At 37.8% G+C, this 6,506-nt stretch overlaps 1 pseudogene; it reads right to left on the reverse strand.

Annotated features, from left to right (window-relative positions):
* Positions 1-5,350: 5,350 nt before the first annotated feature.
* LOC103734054 lies at positions 5,351-6,023 on the reverse strand (annotated as a pseudogene).
* Between the last annotated feature and the right edge of the window lie 483 nt (positions 6,024-6,506).

Consider the following 6,506-nt stretch of genomic DNA (forward strand, 5'->3'; position numbering starts at 1 on the left):
CTGTCGGATACCTTGGAACTGGAGTTACAGACAGTTGTTAGCTGCCATGTGGGTGCTGGGATTTGAACCCAGGTCTTCTGCAAGAATAGTCAGTGATCTTAACCGGTTGAGCCATCTCTCCAGCCCCCACATTTTTATATTTTTATAGTCTGCTGATTATATCATCACAAATCTCTAGCAAGGTTAATAATATGAATGGAAGAGGTAGCTATCATTCTGATAGATATGTAAATAAGTTTGTTAAAATGATTAATGATAGAAAATACTTAAGAAAAGTCACAAATAAGAATAAGGTACAATAGTAACAGAACTAACATACCTAAAAATACCCTAATAGAAATTCTAGAAAGAATGGAATTATAATAATTGAAAATTTCATCCGTTAATATTTAGATATAGAATTAGCTATCCTCTCCATACACCATCTTCTACTCAACCTTCCTATCCTTCACATTTTTATTCCCCTTTCTTCCTTCATGCCTGAGGTGGTTTGAATGAAAATGTCCCCCATAGGCTCCAAGTGTTTGGACATTTTGTTGTCCAAATGTTGTCCCAGATGATGGCACTGTTTTGGGAGGTTTTAGAAGGTGTAGCTATCCTGGAGGAAGCATGTCAGTGGTGATGGACTTAGAGAGTTCTTAAACCTTGCCAGATCTCCAGTTGCCTCGCTTGCTTCCTGTACCTGTGTGATGATATGAGAGTTTAACTTCTGCTGCTCCTGCTCCAGCCATCTCCAGCCACCATGCCTCTCTGCCATGATGGACTATAATTCCCCTGGAACTGTAAGTGCAAATAAATTTTTCCTTCTATAAATTGCTTGGGTCAGTGTTTCTATCACAGCAACAGAAAAGTGACTAATACAATGCCTATAAATAAAGAACTTTGAAAAAGTCATATGAAATCCTCCTACTGTAGAAACTTCTTAAAATACATACATATACATTTATAAAAGGAATTTAAATGACATTGTCCTATAATGGAGGGACAATGCCTCTCCCAGATACCATAAGCTATCAAATAAAAATCCAAGTTGCAAAGGACAAGTAAAGGTAAGAGTAATTAGCATTACCAGTTCTAGACAAGGCACCAGAAAAAAAGTCAGAACAGGGAAAACTTCAAATGTTTGTATCAGAGACCATGTAGTTTCTTGACCAGCGCTTCCAAAAGCATCCCTCTATTGGGTTCCCTCCTCATTTTTCTTCTGTCTGCCAAGGCTGGATATGAGAGTGATGGACTCAGGATTTGTTTTCAGGCACTTTGATAGCTATTGGAGTGGCTAGAATCAGTGTCAGTTCCCTCTCAAAGGCTTCTAGATAGGGGGAGAAAACAAATTTAGCCAGCATTTTAGCACAGTAGTGGGTTGTCTCCCTTAGCTACAGGTGGGCACTACAGTATTGCAGACCAAGATATGAAGTCCTCCACATCTTCTAGGCACCAGTCAAGGACTTTCTTTTCTCCATACAGTTAAGAGTTATGCAATTTGGGAGTCTTTTAGACAGAACCACTGAAGGGGTTACCCCAGTTGCCTCACCCTGCATCCCTGTTCAGCATGGAAGAAGCCAGAGTAGTCTGTGTCCTGATTCTCTATAGGCAATTTGGGTAACCTCTTCAGAGGATGGTGTGGTAAGAATAAGAGGTAAGAATTGGCTAGGCAGTTAGGGTAAAAAAAAAAAAAAAGCCCAAAGAAAAGTAGCCAGTTTCTTGGCTAAAAGTCAAAATGTCCTTGGGGCTCTTAGCAAGATACTCTGTTCCAAAGGCCAAATATGTTAAAATTATTTGGGAGCTCTTATCTAACCCCTAATATTTTAAGGTTGCCTCTTCAGAGGGGGGAATGTTAGAGTAGCAAAAAGTCCCTCCCCCCCAAAAAAAAGAGTACATGAAGATGTCAGAAAAAGTGATGGGGAGATATGGGAGGAGTTGGAGGGGAGGGAGTGGGCATGGATTTGATCAAAACACTTTAAATGTATGAAATTGTCAATAAGTTCTTTTTTAGGTTAAAAAAAAAATCCAAGTTGCTTTCTTCATGCTGTTGATCAACTGGATCACATAACCTAAACCCACCAAATATTACAGGATATTGCCATCACTTTTGGTTACTTACTAGAACTTGATGGTAAGACCATATTGCTAAAGACACCACATATTGAACCATAAGACTTGGAGAAATCTAGTTGGTACTGCCATGTAAGCCTCTTCCCTACTGGCTTGCTTTCATAGTGCTGGAAGTTTCTATTTATGTTCCCAGGAGAGAAAAGTAATTGACATTCTTACCCAGCTGGGAACTGTGCCAAGAACAAAAATAATTGGCCTGGTAAGACATTTTCACTGTTCCAATAGTGGCACAGATGTAATGGTAGTAACCAATCACTTTCTGATTGGTTTTTAAGACTAGCTCCACAAGATGGAATTCCTGCTTGGTAAAATTAAGTGGACCAAAATCCTGTGGCTGGCTAGATCAGAGGCCCCAGAGGAGACTCTAATAGTATTGATTTGCTAAATAGACATAATAATAAAGTGCTCCCTAAATTCTTGTTAGTGCAGTCATAGATTAGTTTATCTCTTAAGCCTCATCATAGTTTTTTGCAGTAGAGTGTAATTAATAGAGACCCACAACTAATCAACACTCAGAGAACAAGAGACAGAAGTGCTCATCTCTAAATGAAACATCTATATCACTCCCCTCTCTCTGAGGCTCAGGGCCATCACAGAAGAGAGGACAGAAAGATTATAAGGGCCAGAGTCAATGGAAATCTTCAGCAAAATAATATTTTACTGACATGACAGGGTTGTTGTCCACGTGAATTCATAGTGGTTGTGACTGCCTGCATAAGACCTGCACAAGACAAAGCCAGCCAAAATCCCAGCATGGATGGGGTAGGGACTCATGCAGCCACACCCCTAACTAGGGAGTTATTGGTAATTGTTGGCTCCTGGAGGGAGGGAGAGTTAGTTTCCTTCAGGGATCTGGCATCTGAAAGGTTTTCTGTGTTCCAGTATATGGTCCCACACCTATGTACATACAGGTAGCACTAAGTGGACTTAATGGGTTTAAAAACAGAACATATGATGTTGAGAAGGAAAAGTGATAGGGAAAATAGAGAAATTATATAAGAAGGAACAGAGGGTATATTTGATCAAAACACATTGAATGCATGTATGAAATTCTTAATAAATATTAAAAACCTAGACACAGAGAATTAGTAAGTTAAAAAAATACTAAAGATCATACATATAGTTAAGAGAAACAGAAAAAAATGAAAAGGTCTAATTCTTAGCTTTAGTTGTCAACTTGACAGAACCTAAAATCTCTTAAGAAGGGATTTTATAGATCAGGTTGGCCTTGTGGGCTTGTTAGGGATTGTCTTGATTGCTAATTGATGAAGAAAGATGCAGCCCACCGTGGATGGCTCCTTTGCCTGGGTGGGGGCCTAGGACACTGTAAGAGTAGAGAATGCTAAATGAGAACTAAGTATGTATAACTCATTTCCTTCTGCTCTTCACAGTGGATGCAACTCACTGTTTTGAGTTCCTTTTGCCTTGAAATCTCCAAAATGATGAAATGTAACCTGGCATTGTAAGCCACATAAACCGCATCTCTCTTAGTTTCATTTTATTGGAGTATTTTATCACAGAAACAGAAATGAGACTAAAACACCAATTTACAAAAGTGTGCAAAAAATTAAAGAGATTCATGAGAAGCAATATCTGAAAGCACAATATGATCAGGTATAATTCTTCAGATTAAAGAATTACAAGAGAGAACCAGCATGAATTCTAAACCTGCTGTGAAGCCATATATCAGAGATGAATACATCTGCAAAAGCACTGAGAGTTTAAAAGTTCTGTTTCTCGCAAAAGAGAAATGATATGTGTGAGTCCAAGTTCCACAAAATTAAGATGAAAGAAAAAAAATTGAAGATACTGAGAAAAAGGACCACTAATCAGGATTTCTATAAATAACTGAAATAGTTTTCAAACATTAGGGTAAAATAACACTTACTTGGGGAGAGAGCTATGGTTTGAATGTTCTTTCCAAAACTTATGTTGAAGTTTATTTTCTATAAGAATAGAATTAAAATGTAGGATGTTTAAGAAGTCTTTAGGTCATAGGGGTCTTGCCCTCACAAACAAATTAATGCCATCATCACTGAAGGGATTAGTCATGAACTAGGGAGTTAATTCCCCACTTTCCCCCTTTGTCTCACTAATGCCCACTGGCTTTTCAGCTGTGGTATGATATAGTAAGATCCTTACTAATAATCCTCTGTTGAAATTCTCAGCTTCCAGATTCATGAGCCAAATAAATTCCTATTGTTAATTTACTCAGAATACTGTGGTATTCTGTAATATAGCAAAAATGGGTTAAGGTGGAGAGAGCAATATTTTATTGCTGATTAAATTCTTGGAACTTCTCAAAGATTTATATCAGAGAGCAATAAAGTGAATGGAATGGAAAGGCATAAAATCAAGAAGCAATTCTGAACCAGAAACTGGTAGATCATATACATCTCAAACATACTAACTGTGCAAAACAATCAGTAACAAAATTATCTTTTTAGTATTGAAACTAAAATGGTTGGCAACACTTATGGGCTGCAGGAAAAGACTGATATTTTATTGAAAGAAAAATGATGTTGATTAACTTTTTTATTTGTCAATTAGCATGATAAAAATTTAAAGGACACTATTTAAGTAGTTGGGAACATGTAATTTCTAAACTAGCCTGGAATATATACATGAGAAAGATAAACTCAATTTAATAAAAGAGAAGGAAACAACTAAAAGCAAAAGTAAATCATGGTAAGAGCAGAAATAAAAATAAAATAATATCATAAATCCCATGTTTATCAATGATTTCAATAAATATCAAAGAACTAAATTTCTTTTTTTATATAACTAAAACTTTTTCTTTTGAGACAGAGTTTCACTATGTAGTCCTGGCTGGCATGGAATTCACTTTGTAGACTAGGCTGGTCTGAAACTCACAGAGATCTGCTTGTCTCTGCTTCCTGAGTGCAGGGACTAAAGGCATATGCCAACATGCCCAGCACAATGATAAACAATTTTGTTTTAAAGAAAAGGAAAAAAATCTTTTAGGTAAATAAACACATTAAAAAAGAGTACTAATTGTAAAAGGGACCCAAAAGTCATCTAAGCCATATTTAAAACTTTTTTTAAATTCATGCCTGGTTTTGCATGATTCTGTTACATTAAGTTCTGTTATGACTGGGAATATTTGTATGGGCAATAGTAACAACTAAATGGTGAGCCAACTGAAAGCTACACGGCCAATTATTTTACATAAAGTCTCTTTTTAAAAGAGTTCATGGCTTGTTAATATGAGAAAGATTTACATCTTGCGTTTCATGAAAATAGAATTTTCTGTCTCAGAAGAAGAGGTTTCAACAGGAGGTCCAGGATGTGTTTCTGAGCACATTGTGTTCTCCTGTTCAAACACCTTTGCTCTGTCTTTCATTTGAACGTCTTGGTTTTCCAACTCCAAAGGTTCATCAGGGGCTGGCGCTGCAGCTTCATCTTCGTTTTCACGTAGAAAGCTGCCAGTGACACTGGGTCTATAGGAGAAATCATCGTCTTCCATCTGCAGCCTTTCCGACCCATCTATGTTTTCTTCCCTTCCTTCTTTTCTGTCAGAAGAGATCTTGTCATGCTCAGCTTCTTCATCATATGACATTTGTACTTCAGCATTGTTCTATTATTCCCTTCTGGATCCACATGTTAAACACTTTCTTTAAATAGAACACAGGTCCCAAGAGTACCTTCATATTTCCCAGAAAAGATATAGCTGTCCACTTGCAGAATAGAATTTTCCGTGTCAATTCTCAAAATCTTGCATTTGTTTTCACATTTGGAGAGAAAGTCTGAATCAATTGACAATTCTCCCAAAATGAACTGTTCCGGGGACTGGCACAGCCAACACCGTCAGCACTCTGCAGGCCTCTTGCAGCTTCCTCTACCTCCTTTTCCTCTTCCTCCTCCTCTTTGTCCTCCCAGCTCATCTCCATTTCAAAGTACTAAATTTCATTAGTTAAAAGCATTTAGGCTGAGGGGCTGGAGAGATGGCTCAGCAGTTAAGAGCACTGACTGCTCTTGCAGAGGACCTGGGTTCAATTCCCAACACTCAAATGGCAGCTAACAACCCATCAGTAACTCCAGTTCCTGGGAATCCAGCTCTCTCTTCTGACCTCCTCGGGCATTGCATGACCATAGTGTGCTGACATAAATGAAGGCAATACACTCATACCCATAAAAAAAATTTTAGACTGAATTTTAAAGTAAAACTTTACTCCTCCTGAATAGTTTAAATCAATGAGGCATCTGCAGTTAGATCTGTGTTGGGAATAACTAGCATTAGTTCATACATAGTGAGCTATCTGTAAAGTCAGAAAAGGTGTGTTCCTATGGGTGTCTGGGTTGGGCTGAAAGTACTTACTTCAGGTAAAATGATAACAGCCTAGCATGAAGTATTGGAACCTCCTGGGTCATGT

Source organism: Nannospalax galili, unplaced genomic scaffold, assembly GCF_000622305.1.
Source record: "Nannospalax galili isolate Female #2095 unplaced genomic scaffold, S.galili_v1.0 scaffold235, whole genome shotgun sequence".
NCBI classification, from domain to species: Eukaryota; Metazoa; Chordata; class Mammalia; order Rodentia; family Spalacidae; genus Nannospalax; species Nannospalax galili.